At 36.7% G+C, this 19,340-nt stretch overlaps 1 long non-coding RNA gene across 1 annotated transcript; it reads right to left on the reverse strand.

Moving 5' to 3' along the window:
• Nucleotides 1-9,194: 9,194 nt before the first annotated feature.
• Nucleotides 9,195-18,503, reverse strand: LOC116663753. The gene is made up of 3 exons (XR_004320074.1): nucleotides 18,420-18,503; nucleotides 9,705-9,706; nucleotides 9,195-9,205 (listed from the first exon to the last, which is right to left on the reverse strand). It is a non-coding gene; the product is annotated as an uncharacterized LOC116663753 (long non-coding RNA).
• Nucleotides 18,504-19,340: the final 837 nt, after the last annotated feature.

The following is a 19,340-nucleotide window of genomic DNA, read 5'->3' on the forward strand; positions in this document are numbered from 1 at the left end:
TTTCACCAAAAGTCACAATGACTCTTCCAGGGAGAAAATGTTCAATCCATCTACCCACTTAGATTTCAAGACTTAAAAAAAAAAAAAACCCTTAATAATATGTGCAAGCAAATAAACTTCTTCATTCTGGATGTGAATTAATATAAAAGTTTATCTATCTCAGAAATTAAATTTCTGAACCCTTATTTAGAGACCAGGTTCATGTTCTTATGAAAACCTAGGTCAATGTGGTATTTCCATTGCAAGTTTTTTTCTCTCCTCTGACTACAAAGTTGAACAACATGTGAAATCTGAATCTATAAATGTTTCCATTATACCCACTTACGTTACATAAACATTGATGAATCAAAGATAATTGTACATATTTGTCTAGTTAATTTGTTTGTTTTTATGAGCCTTTGCTACTAGAGTCCCTATATTTTACCAAATTGAGTTTATTTTCATAGATACAAACCAAAATTCTTTCATTTGGAAAGAAATGAAAATATGCTAACTCATAACATATATATAGCATTAACCTACATTTTAAAATATATTAAAAATACATATTGGTGGTCTTTATACTAAAAAGAAGTATTCAGGAAACCAATCAACATCAAAAAGGCAGCTTCAGGGAAGTAGAAGTTGCATGTTATCTATTGCAGACCACTGATTGGAACACCAGCATAGAAAAGAGGGGTGGGTGTGTGTGTGCGCGCGTGCGTGCATGCGTGCACGTGCATATATGTTTTAAATTAAGTTTCAAAAACTAATCTGATTATATTATAAAATGGAATAGAATCCCAGGAAGACTAAATCATCTCGGGAATGTCTACCAGTGTATAAAATACATTGAGTATCAATTAATTAGTACGTGCAAATAGCAGAAGTGGGTGCAAGTAAGAAAGATGGGTTGAGGAAGGGTTTTGCTGGTTTTCCAAGCAGAAGCCTCCAAAGCAAAAGATGCCTAAACCTCAGGAGATGAACAACACAAACCACCTGCCACAAGATAATTCTTACTGGGAATTTTACTTATGTTTACTATTCATGTAAAAGTGAGAGAGAAGTAAAGCTTAATTAATACTTAAATTTGGGTTGACACCAGTGCCCTTGTTTGGTCTCTCTCTGTGGGTGGTGTGTGCCCCACAGTAGTCACTGTATTCAGAAAGAAAAACCAGACTGGATGACAGAGAAACAAACCCACAACCATTTTATTAGCCATCACCCTACTCCAGTGGACAGCAGTGTATGTGTACTCAAAAAAATGGATATACAGATTTTTTTTATCAAATTTTAACTAAACTAACCTTGACAAAAAGAACAATAGCTTAAAAAATTATTGCAAAATACCTGTGGACCAAAGGAGATACCTACAAAGTAAGTAGAGGCAAACCACAGGAGAAAGAGGTGCCACGTGTCTCCCCCCGCTACTGAGCTCGCAGCCACAGTGTTGGGTAAAGCGAGGTTGAATAGCATCTGAGATGAGGCAGGGTCCATTTTTCACACCCTTCAAAAAGACTACTTGAAATATGGATTCATATCCACTATTGCTGATGATAAACCTCCCTATAAAGGTGTAGTTTGCTTTGAGATGTTACCTAAGGTAAGTAGTGCACTTATCTTATGATACACTAATATAGTTATTCTAAATTATTAATTTTATCTTAAATTTAAATATTATTTTGTTGTGTTATTATATTTATCATGTGTATTACATAGATAAAATATATTAATTACTTTAATTAAGATGTATATTAATAATATATTAATAAGTATTAAAAGTAATTAATATATTTTATCTATGTCTTTAAATGGTAGAAACTTTAGTGTATAATCTTTTTCCAAAACAGCAAACCTGCAGCACAAACTCCGCAAAGAAGAATGACTGATCGATTCACAAGGAAAACCCTGTGGATTACAGCCATGGTGCAGGGCAGGAGTCAGTGCGATGCTGATCTGCAAACAGAGTCCAAATGGGTTTTAAAGGCATTAAGAATATTGACTTAATATACAGTGGGCAGTAATACTACCCATAATAAGGGCATTGAGCAGTAATTCAAAGAATTTCCAAGGCCTCACATCATCTAAAACATCCCATAGACTCTCGCTTTTCATCTTTATTTCTGGTCACTTGGCTTCCACAAGGCCAGGCCTGAGGACTGCTCATCTCCAACACTGCAGTAATCCTTTTATGTGGCTGCCCCTCCCTCAACTGCCTCACTTCAGTCTATGTTAATAACCCTTGCCAAAATAACCTTCCTAAAGTATTTTTATTTTGTGATTCTGTTCAAAATTCTTCAATGGCTGCTCATTGCCTACTAAATTCTGGAATTCAGCAACATGGTTCTCACCTCCCTTTCTAGGGCTGTTGCATGTTATTCCCCCATCATTCGACCTTTGTGGTCTCTCATTCCCTTGGTTTCCTTTTAATGATCCTCCACCAAACAGTCCTGCTCCTCCCAGCCAAGTGCCATGTTCCCTTCCACTTGACTCATCCCAGCCCTTTGTCTATATTAAGGTCCATGCTCACGGCCTCCATAAAGCAAACCTCCAAACAAGGACTCAGTCTTGTTAAACTGCTGAATTCCCAGCCACGGGAATGCTACCGGGCATATCACAGGGCTCAGGAAATAGCTGTTAAATGAATGAATGATGTGCCAACTGTTAAGAGTTACCTTATTTTCCCTCCTGACATAAGCATATTGAAGGAAAGGCCACTGTCCTGTCCTCATCAGAGTCCCTGTAGATCCTACCCAGCACCACATGTATGAAAAGGAAACTCTAAATTCTCATTTGAGTCAAGTATTATAGCATTTTAGTGCTTTGGAAGACAAGAGAAAAAAGGAATTTGCTTCAAAGAGCAGATTCCATTTAACAGCTTATCCTTCCAAACGATGTGCACACAAGCAGTGGCTCTGCTGGGAGGTGGGCGGCACAGCTATTCTGACACAATGATTCCATTAATGAGTTTAAGAGCCTCTGTTCCGTCCTCAGTCCGAAGGGACGTGTGGTCCAGCAATTATCTTATCCTATAGTGCCTGGTCTCAGTGAACTGCATCTCTGTCCACTCTGTCAGCTGTCTTAGACTTGCTTAAACCCAAGACAATCTGCCTACCATTTCTTTGTAAGGAAACTTCTCCTTTCTGCAAAAATGAGGTGTTTAATCACCAATGGTCCTGATCTTATTAGAACCACTGGGTCTTTCTATTATAATCATACTGAAAAGACTAAAAATCATACCACATTTTGTCACTTTAAATCCATTTAACGTGGATTATTTAATCTTCATTAAGTGACTAGTTAATCTTTATTTTAATACTCAGGAAGACTAGTTAAAAGGAAAAAAAATCCTCAAGCTTATCCAACTACTGTTAGTCTAAAGGATAATTATTGTTATTAGGGATTAGCAACCAAGTCATGCCTTTTAATTAACAGAAGCTTAAAAAAAGTGAAAAAGAAGAAATTACTTTTTAACAATAATATAAATGCCAAGTTTCATATCAATTTACTTTTGCTTCTTTAAATTTAATATTATATATCATCGGTGAATTGTATTATTCTCTATCATACTTTAAAATAAAGTACAAACCCAAATGTAATTTGACCACAAGCAATTTCAAATACTGTACCACTTGTTTACAGCTGCATGGTTACAACGGGGGCTGTGCGCAAGGTATCACCTTTGAAGAGAACGAACTGTTTCTTTAAGATCTGACCACCTTGCTGGTGTGTGAGGTGGGCTCTTGGTTCATCCTCAGAGCCTGACGAGGAATCCATGACCCACAGGTCTTCAGCAGAAAGAGGCTGGGCTCACAGAGGGAGCCTTCTCCCTAAACAGGCTATTCAGATAATTCTGGCAACAGCAAATTCAGCCCTCCACTTTTCACACCTGTGAGCAAAATATTGCTTTTCTCTGGCTGAACAGACAGGCACCAAGTTTGCAAGTTTAATCTCTAAAAACATTTCCAGCTCTTTTGTAATTTGATATTACTATGTATACACCATGATAAAAATAATTATGTTCACAAATTCTTTTAGATTCTTATGTGTATATGGTCACAAAGTTAAGGTAATAGGTAAATTTTCTTCAAGATTTGTGTTTTCAGCATATATATTTCTTCACAAGTAAGTTTTCTCCCCCTAAGAAATAGCCTTCTGTTGCTATTCCCTGTTAATTTTATGGAACATAAAAAAATGTACTTCATGTGTCTCACGAGAGCTTCCAAGTAAATAATGAAAATCAAAACAAAACCTTGGTAAAATCACCAAATAAAAACTTAGAGCTGCTTAAAAGTCACACAGTTAGCCTATGCGCATTTTTATTAGACTGTAATAAATAGCTTTTAATAGACGAATTTTATGACAGCCAACTACTAACTAACATCTGGCCTTTTGGGGCAAATATTATATATTACCTAAGCTCCCCAAACACAGGATTGTGTGTTTGAGACCACATAGGAATTCAGTATTTCCTGAGTATGTACAAACCACACCGTCCAATACTAATATTAATCTCTTTTTGAGCTTTAAATGTAAAGGGATTAAGAAATTTAGAGATTGAGTAGGCATGAAGAATGAAAGGCCACATGGTGTCATGATAGAAAACATGCATTCTGAGGCTAGATTTTCTGAGTCAGGATGCTGGCACTACGACTGTTTTTACCACACTGATTTCTCTGTGCCTCAGTCTTTTCACCTGGAAAATGGGTACAATTGTAATACTCAATGGGCTATTATGAGGCTTGATTAAATTAATAACCGCAAGAGTACCTAGCACATAATAAAGACTAGATAAGCATATATTAAAAGGTACCATCTGTACCATATGATTTCAACTACGTGACCCTCTGGATAAAGCAAGACTAGGAAGACAAAAGATCAGTGGTTGCCATAGTTGGGGAGGAAGGGTGAACAGGCAGAGCACAGACGAGTTTCAAGGCAGTGAAAATACTCTGTATGATATTAGAAGGATGGAGATAATGTCATTACACATTTGTCCGAATCTACAGAATGTAAAACACCACGAGTGAGCCCTAATATAAACTATGGGTGATTATGATGTATCAGTACAGGATCATCCATGGTAAAAAAAAATGTACCATTTTGGTAAATGATGTTAATAATGGGAGAAGCTATGCATGTGTGGAAGCAGGGGGTGTACGGGAAACCTCTGCACTTTCTTCTCACTTTTATTGTAAACCTAAAACTGCTCTGAAAATAAAATGACTTTATTAAAAAGCTAAGTAACCATAAATGACAAAATAGTCTGAACACCTGTGAGAAAAACAAAAAGGAACAACTGACAAGATAAAACCTCAGGAAATGGCATGTGAGTGAAACAAACAGACGTGTGGAAGAAAAACACATTTTCTCAAACTATGCTGACTTCTTTTTTCTGTTACAGATCTTTCTTCCTCATAAGTCTTTAGCCTGTGAGATGGATGTGAAGATGAGGAGGTGATGGAGACAATACAAAATGCGCCCATTAATTTTATCTCCATTCCTTCTAATTTAAATTACCTTCTTCAGAAGGTATTTTTTAGATGAATAGTTAAACAGTTATGTTTTCTCTCCCACCTCCTGTTGCTCCCATATCAAAAGCAAGAATGTCATGTACTCTCATGACAGTGGTCAAAGGGAGGCCAAGGATGCTGCCCAGTGTTCTCAGGCTGGAGTGTTTCTTCCTGCCTTGGGTCTATGCAGGAGCCTGTTATCCCTGAATCCTGGTGATGGACCAGTTCCCTTTGGCCTTCCAGCATAGATGGCATCCATTGCTGCTAACTGCTGCCCATGCCATTGCCTCTTCCTGACCCCTCACTACTGCTCCTGCCCGACCCTCACTAGGGTACTACGCAATTACATTTCAATCCCCTAAAGACCACCCGCAGGTTGAGAAGCTTCAACACCGTCATCCCTGCTTCTCCCTCTGCCAGAGCTACTCTGTTGTCAAAGCCTCACAAGGCGCCGGGACGGATGCCTGGGAGCACGAACCACAGCTCTGGTGTTCTCCGGTCTTCTCACGTCTTTCTAAGGACTCCTTCAGCTCCCTGCCCTTGCTCAAGTTTAGGGACAGTGAGGACTTTATCTTGTAATTTTTTAATCCTACTCGACCTTCATTTTTCCTTTCTACATTCTTCTAAGGATGTTAAGAATGGAATTTTCCCCCTTTCCACATGGTAGGGACTCTCTCCTCCCATATCTTTAGGTCTAGCTCCACCTGGTTTATGATAACCTTGATACTCAGGTTGGCCCAGCCGGCTCTTGGTATCCAAGCAGTAGAATACAACTAGAAACTAGAAATTATCAGGTGCAGGAAGGTATTGGTTTACTAGTCTAAAAGATAAATTCACGGATTAAAGGGATATTACTTTTCTAAAAGAAGAGGCAAAATGCCTGAGAAAATTGGCACAAATTTATTATTTCTTCATCATAATTCTTTGCATCTACTTAGTATTTCACAAGTTTTCAAAGAACTTCCACATACTATATCTCATCTTAACCTGATAGCAATGTGATGACATAGGTAAAGTGTGGATTAATAATCCCATTTTTTTATATTTATTTTGGGAGGGAAGGTGATTAGGTTATTTATTTACTTATTCATTTAGATGGAGATACTGGGGACTGAACCCAGGACCTCATGCATGCTGAGTGAGCACTCTACCACTGAGCTATACCCTCCCCCAATAATCCCACTTTTATCAAAGAAGAAACCAAGTCTCAGAGAAGTTAAGAATCAATGGCAAATAAATTGGAGGGGTAGGTCTAAAACCCAAGCCTTCTGAATCATAGCTTAGTTCCCTTCAGTATTCCATGCTTCATAACATTACATCCAAAAGTTTTCCCTGCTTCTCCCTACCCTGTGGGACAACAAATACCAAGTGGACCAGAGGAAACTCTTAAATGATCTCTTTGATACTTTGTCATCAACAATCTAGGAATAGTCTACTTCCCATTGGTAAGGTTTCTAAAAGAAAATTAAAGCAACAATTCACAACAAGCAGCTGATTTCCTAAATGTCTACTTGTATATCCTTTAGATGTATACAATTAATAATTTCTACTTACTCAAAAGTCCATTTATTTTTAAAGTCATCTGGTGTTATGTCTTATAACTTATATCTGAAAACAGGCCATTAACATCCTATTTGCTAGATAAAATGGTTATGAAGCAAAAGAGAAGTAACCCCAAACTATTGTCAAATCCATGTTCCAATAGAGATAAAAAATTGGCTCTTCTAATGATCAAACCCCCTTCCTCAGCCTTCCTCCTCTCAGCCTCTTATTTGTGCCTTTTCTCATTCTGCATACATCCAGCTAGATCGTAAGGTCCTTGGGGCCAAGGCCAGTGTCTTATTCATCTTTCCCAACTTCTAACCCTCGCTCCCCTACCATCTTTACACTAGTTTGTGGGTTCGTCATCAGTTGTGGGTTCTGGCCAGCAGAAGTCCCACCGAGACGGAATGAATTACTCAAGACTATGGAAAAGTCAAGAGAGCAAGAGGGAGTCGGGAGCCAACTCCATGAGCCTCTCAAATACTCCCGTATTTATTGAGTACAGGCAAAGGAGGAATGCAGGAATTTAGGGAAGGATAGGGTGGGATCACAATGAGTACAAAGGCTTAGTTTATTGTTGGTGTTTGGCTCAAGGTCATAAGACCCTTTTTGGTAAGTCATATTCGTGTTGAGCCTTTCAGCTTATCAGGGCGGAACGTATGAGAAACAGCTTCTTAACAATATTCTTCTTGGACTCAGGCGGCTGTGCCTGTCTTAGGTTGCCCCCCTCAGGGGATCTTACCAGCCTTCTCACCTCTGAGTCTGCAGCTTTTCACCATTCCAGCCCAAGGCTGTTTTGGGGATAGAAGACTAACAATAGGCATGCCCAGCATTTATAGCCAGGGGCCTGGGTCATTGCTAAAACCTCAAGGCAGTTACTAAGCACATCTTCTTTAAGAAGATAAGTGGCTGGGATCTGTTACAATTTGTTAACCCAATCATGGGCTCCCACACTAGTTCCCTGCATATTATTTCCCATAGAATAGAGTTCAATGAATGTATGCTTTCAGAAGACTCTATTCTTGGAATACCTGGAAGTTTGTTAGCATTGTTCTTAATTCTAGTTACATATATCTTCTTAAAATCTGAACCTTCTATTCTCCATTAAAAGAATTATTTTTAAAAGGTTGTATTCTTTCAATGAAAAGGAACCTATAACCTTTTTCACTTCCGCAGAGTCTCATAAAATCCCAACTCATCCACAATATATATAATTATTAAAATACTCTAATTCACTTAACAAATTTTCATGCAGCCCTTCATCTTTCTTTACAATCAAAATACTCATTTTAACAAATTTCTTCTGCATAGTACAGGGAACTATAGTATCTTGTAATAACCTATCATGAAAAAGAAAATGAAAACAAATATATGTATGTATATGTATGTCTGAAACATTATGCTGCGCACCAGAAATGACACATTGTAACTGACTATACTTCAACTAAAATGAGTAAAAAAAAAAAAATTAAAAAACATATAAAAAATAAAGTTCAGTGACTGTACTCAAAGGGAAAAAAATTCATTTTATATTTGGACTTTTTAAATGTATATACTCTAACTTTGTTACAAATATAATTTAAAGTAGTTATATTACAAATAAAATACTTACTCCCAGGAATACAAGCAGAAAAACCTTGAAGAAAGGTGCAAAGGATCAGGTACTTACAACATAACCAAGTACACGAGATGAGAGCGTTCCCCAGAAAAAAAAAATGGAGAGAGCTACACCAACCACCCCCAGGAACACTCAAGAGAAATCAGTGCCTCCCCACGACTGACCAAGGAAAAAGGGTTTCCTAACAGTGTTGGGTGTTTGCTCCAGGAGTCAGTAGAAAGACCCAATGCCAGGAAACGACTGAAGTCTGATTTAATGGAAAAAGTGGTTATCAAGTTGTAGAACTGAAAGAGAACTCAAATAACAAGTTCAAGCCCTTATTTTCACTATGACAAAGCAAATGCCCAAACTTTGTATGTCAGGTCAGTGCTCCCCAAGCAGAGGCCTCCACGCCAACTAGAGAGGAGAAGGAGTTTTGTCTTCCCTCCAATCCATGCTCATCTACAAGTGCAATGCGTGGCTGCCTCCTGTCCTGACTTGTCTGAAGATGCCGCCTGTGACCTTTGAGAGCATCAGCATCACCAGCAGTGTTCTGGGTACTTCTCTTCTGATCCTCACAACCTTTCTTCATTTTCAAGGTCTCATACCAAGTACTTGGCAGAACCAGGAAGGCTTTTTAAAATTCTAAACCTCAGAACATTTTTTCCCCTCATAGCAGCTCAGCAATAATTTACACACACACATCCAGGAAATTTTATATTCATAAGGTGGCTCTTTTCAGGTAGAACATTTTATGATCATTTGAGGAAATGGAAATATCTTTGTTATTTATTTATAAAAATAGCCACCCTTGACCTCTGCCTTTCGTGACAGCTGCCCACTTTTCCCCTGAGAAGACTACCATTAATTTGTAGTAGTTTAAGTGTCTCTTATGTAGACCCAGTGCTCACATACATCAAAACTAAAATGGACTTACACCCAGTAGGCACAACCTTTCTATGAGATATAGATGGTCTAGTACTTTTTTACTGTCCAATAATGAGAAATGATTAATGTCATTGAGAATTGGATCAAAGGAGGCAATTAACAAAAACTATTATGGAACAGTTTACTCCTACAATAGCACTGCAAATGTTAAGTAATTACATCTGTTGACTGTTTCCTTATTGGTGATGCTGATGTCAAATTAGCCTCAGGTGTGTTTCATTTGTGTATATAAAATATTTAATGCTAATTGAGAGTTTAGCCTGATTTATTAGCCTCTATTGAAACATTTCTATTAGATTTAATGCAATTTTCATATGCTGTTAGATTACATTTTTTGCAGTTTGCTAGTTTTTGGTCAGTATCACTTTTTGTTCTGAAAATCTGAAGGCAACCCTTTGAGTTTTCATGTTTGGAAAAAAATCACAGTGGTAGTTGCTTTATATATTCTATTTAACAAGAGCTGTTTATTGGACCTTAGTTTTTCTATGAGCTGAAAACAATAATGTTTTTAAGCAAAATAACTAATATATTGCAGATGTGTAAAGTAAATTATGCAATTTAGCAACCCCTCTAGTAGCGCAGAGCAGCTCAGCTGAGCACCTGAGCGGCAGTCAGAAAATATGGACTCTGTCTGCTCCGAGATTTAGCCCCTTTTTTTCCACAAATGAAACTGCACTTTCTCCCTAATAATTACTATCATTTTAGTAGTACACTTTATCATATACATTTGATTTTCACCAAGCAGATTAGTACTATTTGGTATCATGTACTGTCCCCCATTACCTGAAATAGCGAGGAAAAGCTTTGAAAAAAAAGACAATTCATTTTGTGTGAATTACAAAAATAAAATGGGATGCTGGATAGTGAAGGCACATTCATACAAAATCACACTTTAGATGTATTTCAATTGTTTAGATAGTAGATTATGGGGAAAATGTGTCTAGGGAAATAGAAATTGCAAAAATTTCATGCAAGGTTTAGGAAAGCTAACTAGAATATTTATCTAGAATAGACCATTTAGGGGAAAGTATGTGAGCTCATTTAAGAAGTGAATAATATTTTATATATTTATATATATACATATAAAATATATATATAAAATCATTAGAAGGAAAAGACAAGGAAAAAGAATCATACTATTAATATTATCCTATTAAACCCCACTTGTACACGATGTATCCATATTCATTCAAATTAGCCACCATTGGTCAGTACATATGTGGGTTGTAATACAGAGCAAATAGTAGTACCATAAATCACTTTTATTTACTATCAAAATACCTATACCACTAGTGTAGACATTTTATTAACAGCAAGATAAGTTAATTTCAATTAAAAATATTTCCAGTTTAACTTTGTAGTCATTGGTTAGTGTCATATTAGATAGTGATTCTGATGCAGAGTTATTTGTATAATTTTAATGTGGTAATAGATTCCACTAGCTTATAAGTCTTTGGAGAATGATGGTATACATTTCTGTTACAAAAGAAATTCTTGTTTTGGTAATTATATTTCTTCCTCCTTATAAAGGTTATGCAAGTACAGAAAAACACTTTCTAAACTTTATTTGATTTAAAAAACTTCATCTTGAGTATGCCTTAAAATGTTAATGATTCAAGTTTCGGATTTTAAATGCCAAAATATTGATATTATTCTAGCAAAACACTGGTATTTCAATGCATTAAAAAATATGTACTAGAATACCAAAAACTAGTATCACTAACTTTGGGTATTAAAAATCTAAAAAAGATTAGGTCAACATCTCCCCTTTTATGGACATTAACAAAAACTGTCCACACATGTTTCCACCGTCTTGAATACATCTGTGATTACACTTAAAGGCAGGGCACAAATGCCAGGACAGGTCAGGAAGATAGTATTGGTAACTATCATTGTCAGCATTACCAGCAAACAGACTACATCTGAGCTATCAAACTCATTGCTCCAGTCTGATTGGTAGGTGGGTTCTTTTTTTTTTTTTCTTTTTTTCTAAATTGTACTCAGTTGCCAACACTTAAAAATTGTTAGATTTCACATCGAAAAGTCTGTATTCTCCACACAATCCAAACTTGTGGTTTCTCTCCAAAACTGCATTTCCACTTGGCAACAAAAAGCTGTCACTGGGTCCCAGTTGAGAAAGGGCTTGTGTTCCCCACGTGGCTACAGCTTGCACTCAATGCACTTGACACATTTAGATTGATTACTGGGTAGGTGTGTTTAGACTGGTTAACCTCAAACTACAGGTGTATAGGATGCACAGCATATGAGGGATGCTGGGGTCTAAGCGTGTGGAGGCTACTACATAAGTGGCCCTATTTGCAGTGTTCTGGGCAGAGGTCTGGGAAAATCCATTGTTGAAGAGTAGGTACTAGTCTATATCATATTATATTATAACTCTTTTCTAGCCCTCTCTTTTTCTTTATATTTAATGCAGAGGAAAATAATGCAGCCTCTTTTCCCTGCTTTGGAATAATCAAAACAGGCATCTAGCAGCCCACCTCTCATTCCAAGCAGGAAATAATTTTGCTATTGTCATTACTTTTGTAGAGTCATATTCCAATTCTACTTTTCTTTCCAGGAGATAAATTCCAGAACAACACAGGTTGTTCTCAAAGGTTTCAAAGCAGCACCGTATGCAAAATAAAAATGTGTAAAAAAAGAATTAGAGCCCAAATAGTTTTCTATTTGTCTGAGTTCATTTGGGCTGCTATAACAAAAATACTATAAACTAGGTGATGTATGAACAACAAACACTTATTTCTCACAATTCTGGAGGCTGGAAAGTTCAAGATACAGTGCAGGCAGGTATCTGGTGAGGGACTACTTCCTGGTTCCGGTACCTCACCTCTTCCCTGTGTCCTCACATAACAGAAGGTACAAGCTAGTTCTTTGGGGTTTCTTTGATAAGGGCACTAATCCCAATTATAAGGGCCCCAAGACCTAAACACTTCTCAAAGGCCCTCCCTCCTAATATCATTTTGGGGTTAGGACTTCAACATATGGATCTTGAGGGCATAGAAATACTTCTTTATTCTTACTCTCATGGTCTCTATAACGTACATAAACCTAATGTCATTTTATAAGCTATCTCTCTTGGAAATCATATTTAAAATTAGAAAGATAATCAGCTTCCTAATCTTATCTTAGGCAAAGAAGCAAGTCTCACCAGTTCCCTACCCAACTGTCACACCCACAGCCCCAATGTACCTCGTGCATTTCCCAGTGTAGCATCCCCAGAGTTCAGGAAGCGTAATCTATGGTGTAAGGGAGAGCTTCACAGTAAGAAGGAGTCAGAAATAATCTCTCAGAGTCCCAGAAAGAGCACAGGATGGGCAAGCACAGGTAGTGCAGGAGTTTGTTGGGGAATGCATTAAGAAACAAGGCCTGCTTTTGCCAGGTCCCCTCCCTGGGACCCAAAGCAACTACTGAGCGACTCTGCCTATTGGCCCTAAAGATCATGTGAACTAGAGACAGACTGAGGTACTGAAGTCCACACTTGAACCTGGTATTCCAAGGTTAAAAGGCAGAACCATTGGTGGTGAGCTAACGATAGCATCTTCTGCTTCCTTAGACTGCGGGGTGACTGTCAGTCTAACAGCAACTCTGCCACACTTAGGGCTGTAAATCAAGTTCCACATTTTGATGTTCAGCTACTTTTCTAATTGATAAAATATAGTCATTGGTAAGAGAAAACAGAGCTATTAAGGTAACTTTTTAAAGATGGACAATAGATTTAAGGAAAAATACAGCTTATTGTGAGAATAAATCAGAAACAGACCAACTATATTCGCCAACTAAAGCATGAACAAAAGTAAAAATCAGGGCAAATTTTATTGAAGACAAATATTAGAAATTTTAGAAACTTGATATATCAGGTTTAATTTCCTCAATACTGGATGAAGAAATCATTTGGGATAATACTATATCCTTGTTTAGAATTTGTAAGTTAAGTTTTCTTTTTGATGTGATTAGCCCCAAAGCTTTTAAATATAATTGACTGATAATCTACTTTTTCATTTATACCTGTTTCCTATGCACTATCAAAAAGTTGATATCAATTACAATTAAAACAGAATCACAAATAAAAAGTCACATTGCATTTGACCGGATTCCATATTCCAAGCAGCAACTAATGGGCAATAATAATTACTCATTTTATATGAGATTTAGTGAAAAAAAATTAAGGAATCATATATGCTTTAAGATATATCAATAGTATTTTTATCCCCCTATTTTAAAATCATAGTCTTAAAATTAGGAAACGGAAATTTTAAAATACTGAACTTAAATGGATACTTTCAAAAGTTTGTAGATGTTAAAGGTTTATTTAACTTAAAAAATATACAAATTTTTATAATCCTAAAAAATTTTGTTCATTTTGCTTTTGTTTCCTCAAAGGAAACAAGCATTACAAACACCAAACTTTTTCGGTTCCTTTGAAAGTTTACACTGAAGCCAGAAATAACACAGAAGCAAAGAGAAACTCAAATAAAAGCAATCTAATAAGAAAACCATAGTGAATTTATAGAATTTGCTTTCTTTTTCAACCAAATTCACTGCTAAACATATGCACAAAAAAATTTCAAATTTAGAGATTTTTTGCAGGTGTGGTTCTGCATCTGCAGTTTCTTGGTTTTAGAAAATTTGTATTTGAAATAAGCTATTCTTCTAATTGGCAAATTACACTCAGGACAGATGCACCTCATTTCATGGATTGAACAGCCATGTAGCTACTTAGCAGTAAGAAAGAATCTATAATTGAAATCCTTTCATTGAAATGTGAAAAATTCTCAAGTGATTCTAGGCATAGTGTGCACATAAAGATCATTAGTTCATAAACAGGAATCTAAACTTTGAAGAATCACAGAGTTTTATTGCTACAGATGAGGAAACTGAAGCACAATGTCTTCTCCAAAATGTCAATCAATGTGAATCAGTCAGAAAAACACGAATTATATTATCCCAACTAAAGCATGAATGGAAATAAAAATCAGGGAGATGGCAGAACAAGGATTCAAGTGTCCTGAATCTAAGTAAAATGCTTTTTGTAAAGAACTTTCTCTTATAATGCTATTTCAAGGAAGAAGAATATTGGGGTGGAGTAGGAGACACGGAGAGAGGCATCTGAATCAACTAGCATTTTAAATGAGCTTATTTTAATGTGAGCTCCTGACTGATTTAAATCCAAGATTAACTTCTCTCTATACTGATGATATTATGCCAAAGCTTTTCAATCCAAAGACAATATTAAAAAGTTAAACTTTAAAGAAATAAACAAGTTCTTATAAACAACAATAACAACAACAACAAATACAGTAGTAATCTCAATCAAAGCAAATGTTAGTCTTAAGAACTACAAACCTATGTGTAACTAATATGCCTTCCCCAGGTAATTGTCCGCATATGTAAACACGCACATCTAAATCCAAGAGCCTGTGTGGCTGTAAATAAGACTGGGTTTGCTTTTGTTGTTTGTTTGCAGTTTCCTTGTTTCAGTTACCTCCTGGACACAGCATATTTGCTGTCAGCATCAGATCAATGGCCAGGTGAGTCACAGCCCTACAGCTAACAGAGGGACCAGGAGCTATTTTGAGTAGAGTCGGGGAAAGCAGTTGAAGCTATTCGCCAGATATCATCTCTCTGTTTAAAGTTATTCCCCAAATTAGTGTGTTTCTGATTAGAGCTATTTTTTCTTTTTTCTATTTCTATCTCTCTTACCCCTTGAAAATATTTTCAGAAATTAGGGGCACAACAATTTCTGTGCAATAGACAGAAATATCTAGTATTAGGGCAGCTCCTTGTAGTTCTAGTAGGTCTTCCACATTTACTGACTGAGGGTGATAATTTTGTTAAGCTATTATTTCAAGATCCTAAGGTGTGGCAGCAAATAACGCCTTCCAAGAGATTACTGCCATTATCTATAAAGAGAGCCATTTACTAAGAAGAAAATACATTTCTAAAGGCCATCAGATATATTGAGTTGAAGTTGTATCTTAAAGAGCCTAACTTTAAAAAAGGAAAATTATTTAAATGGATTTGTTACAAGCAAGAACAAAAATATCTGCCACCCAATACAGTAAAATAAAGGAAGCCTGAATGACTCACTCTGCCCAACAACTGGCTCCCCCTGTGCTGTCTGTGCAATCTCTTCTCTCCCCCACCTCTCTCTTTCTCTCCATCCCTCATCCCTCCCTCATTTTCCCCACGCGAAGCTGTTACCCCTGACAAGTCAGTGATTAGGTAGGGGAAAAATTCAAGTGGCTTCTTTGAAACACGAAAACAACCTATTGGCTGCCTGTATTCCTGTATTCAATAATTTGTCAATTCAGGGCTGCATAAACCAAAATGGCTTGAGGAAACTAATCTTTTTGGGATTAACTGCATAGTCAGTTCAACCAAAATGCTCTAAATATTTCAGTTACAGCACACAACCCCTCCTGGAATTTTACTTTGTTGTAAATGTATTATGCTACAAAGATTTTTACTTTGATTATATAGAATGTGTCATGGAAAAATACAAAAACAGTTCTTCCCAGATGCATGTAAGTAATAAACTAATACTGTATGAGTTTCTTTTTATGAGTACAATCTATTGTTCAGAGGTTACAAGTAAATTAACTCCATTTCTTATTCTTACCTTTGGCAGACACTGCTCCTCGGCTACCTAAAATGTACCTCGATTCTGTTTAGATGTCATATAGCCTAATCCTTCACAGTGAGGAGTGGAATTGTTATCAGTGTACGCCCACCAGGGTAATTCCATTCTCCTGGCTATGGTCAACACAGACATGGCTGCAGACCCAACCACTGACCAATGAGTCTGATTTAACATCCCAGGGAAAGTTTTCTTCTTCCTTACAAAGGGATATGTAACAGAAACTCACCCTGTCATGTGTTTGCATAATGCTGAGTGAGACGCAAGAAGAACATCACTGAATCGACCACTCACAGAAGTGCTGTTTGGCTTACTTCTTATAAGATAATAAAATGCCCTTTATATTTTAGCCATATTTTAAGACGAGTTTGTTACTTGCAGCCAGAATCATCCTAGCTAATACGCTGCCCTTTAGAACAAGAAAAAAATAAGCATTTGTAGATCTTTTCTTGCCTTACGTAGGAATTGGCCGCATATAAATAATTTAACAAAGGGTACTGGGTGAATGTGAGAATATGTGTCAATGCTTTCACAAACAAAGAATACAGCCACTTAAAAAATCTAGCCACATGTTATTTGACTGATTTGGAACAAACCTTCAAAGGTCTTGAAATAAAGCTATATTTAGCCCATAGTCTTTTTTAAATGACCAGGCTATTTTAATATATAAATTTCAGGATCCCTGTTCCATCAGACATTGTCTGCAAAATGACACAACAGAGTTAACAGGAATCTTCATATTTTTCTGATCAAACAGTTGATTTTGTAGTGAAAATGTTTTCGCCAATTTAAACTGAACTATATCTCAGATTTAAAATGCAGGAAAGACTGAACCTCTCTAAGTAGGCTCACCATTTTCTTATCCCTTTGGAATATAACACACAGGTGTGCTCTGAAGTTTATAAACCATGCCTCTGTACTTTTAACATAACTTCTGGAAAATTTTAAAAGGAGAGAGTGTGAATCAGCCCATGCTCAGGAAGGCGGGCCATGTTCATCATATTTACTATTATGACATATTAGATTATTTTCTTTCAGTGCTCGAAAGGCACACGCTTTCCTAAAGGGAAATACAGTTCTTTATATTTGGTTCACATAATCCAGACCCGCAGTGTCAGTGCCTGAAACAAATTACTGTTTATATTAGAAACTTAGTTTAATAAATTAGGTCTGGTCTATGAACTGTCAAAGTCCTTATAGTCTGCAATTCATATATAACAGATGCCTTTTCCAATGACTCTTAACTCGAAGTGGCCAACGTGATTGCTTCCTCCTTGCCATTACTACATTCTGTAGGTTTAGTTATCTACTGCCCATAGAGAATTAAAAACAATTTAAGAGGGCATCTGGAATAAAGCACTCCAAGAGAAAAAAAATCTTTCCATATACAATAACTTTCTGTTTAGGTCAGAGAATTATTCAATAATTGGCACTTGTTTAAATAGACCATTCAGGATCAGTTTGGTTTTCCAATCTCAGATTGAGTTACAGGACTCTTTTTTTTTTTTCCAAACTTATTTTTGCAAGTCCTAATTTCCAGCATATTTGTGGCACCACTGTGATTAACAGACTAGCTAATTTTTGTATAAGATACAAACACATTTTTCAAAAGTGTTGTAAATAATTCACTAATTTTCCCACAGATTGTTTATAAATTATGAATTTTAGCTTACTTGCCCTAGTTTAGAAAATATACCGGTAAAACAGGGGAGCTAAAAGCAGTCATTTTAGTTTATGAATTTATACAATTTAAATTTCATGAGAAACCTGGGTTCTTCCATCTTTTATGCTACTTCCCTCGCAAGCATCCCTTTAAGAGTTGGATCAAGAAATCTGTGCCTGCCACTTACGGTATCTCCGCCTCTTGTACTGGTTGACTCAAAACAGGAACAGTTGTTGCATAAAAAGTTAATAATGATGCACATCGACAAAGATTAAATAATAAGGCCATGGAAATGTACATCAACTCACATCAACACAGACATTCAGACATATGGACACTTTTTAACAGCTAGAATTCTTTTTTGAGCTCCATTTTGAAATGTTATGTTATAATGTGTTTCCTTTCAAGTTGTTTGGTCAGTAAACTCTCGATGCTGGAATATCTACGTGAAGGATTACTCAAGAATATTGTATTTGCTCAGATCTTGAGAACTAGACAAAGAAGGTACTCAGTGACATTAACATTTATGTCCAGTAATACATTGATGTCTCAGTAAAAGAAAAGTTATTCTTGGCTTGAAATGAGATGATTTCCTCACAACACCACCACCACCACCACCAAAAATGTCTGTCAAGCAAAGTTTAAGATCTTACAGGTTTAAAGCATTGATAGTAGCTATTGCAAACTGTTTTTAATATAAAGATATTGGCCTGTTAGTACAGGGAAAAGCAGGTAAATAATCATCAATGCCTTCTTTACCAGGAACACAGTGATTTGTGAATATGTAATCCTATTTTAAATTTCACTCTTGTTCTTCGATCTTTCAAATGATTATAGTTTTCCTGGAGTGAAAATAACTTAAACTTACTAGACTTTTTAATATCTTTACAGCCAAACTGCTACAATTCTCACTTTGCTAATCTGTAATTCTCACAGAAGAACTGGCAGCGTTACCCGGCCTTTAGCAAGGACCCTGGAGTGAAATCACTTAAAACTTCCTCTATTTTAATTTCAAATGATATGCTCTGTATATAAACCACACAAATATGCTCCATCAAATACACAGACGTGTACCTGCGATGTTAACATTTCTTCCTGATACCACCAGACCGTGGACAGTCATGCATCACGGAAGCACAGGCTTACTGTAGAACAGGTAGAGGGTTTAGATTTCAGTAGCTCTTTACCTTCGCCTTCCCTTTCTGAAGGCCCAAGCATTTTAGGTCATTTGACTAAGATGCTACAACTGGGTAGGAGCAGAGTGTGGATTTGAACCTGCATCCATTTAACCTCGCTGTTTTTCAATCCTGGTTGCCCATTAGATCACCCGGGAAGCTTTGAGAAACTAACATCTCAGCCCTTCTCTGCAGGCTTAGTTGACCTTAGGGACCAAGGCTTGGGTACTCTGGGAATTTAGTCACATCCCCTTTGTGATTCTGATGT

Source organism: Camelus ferus, chromosome 5, assembly GCF_009834535.1.
Source record: "Camelus ferus isolate YT-003-E chromosome 5, BCGSAC_Cfer_1.0, whole genome shotgun sequence".
NCBI lineage: Eukaryota > Metazoa > Chordata > Mammalia > Artiodactyla > Camelidae > Camelus > Camelus ferus.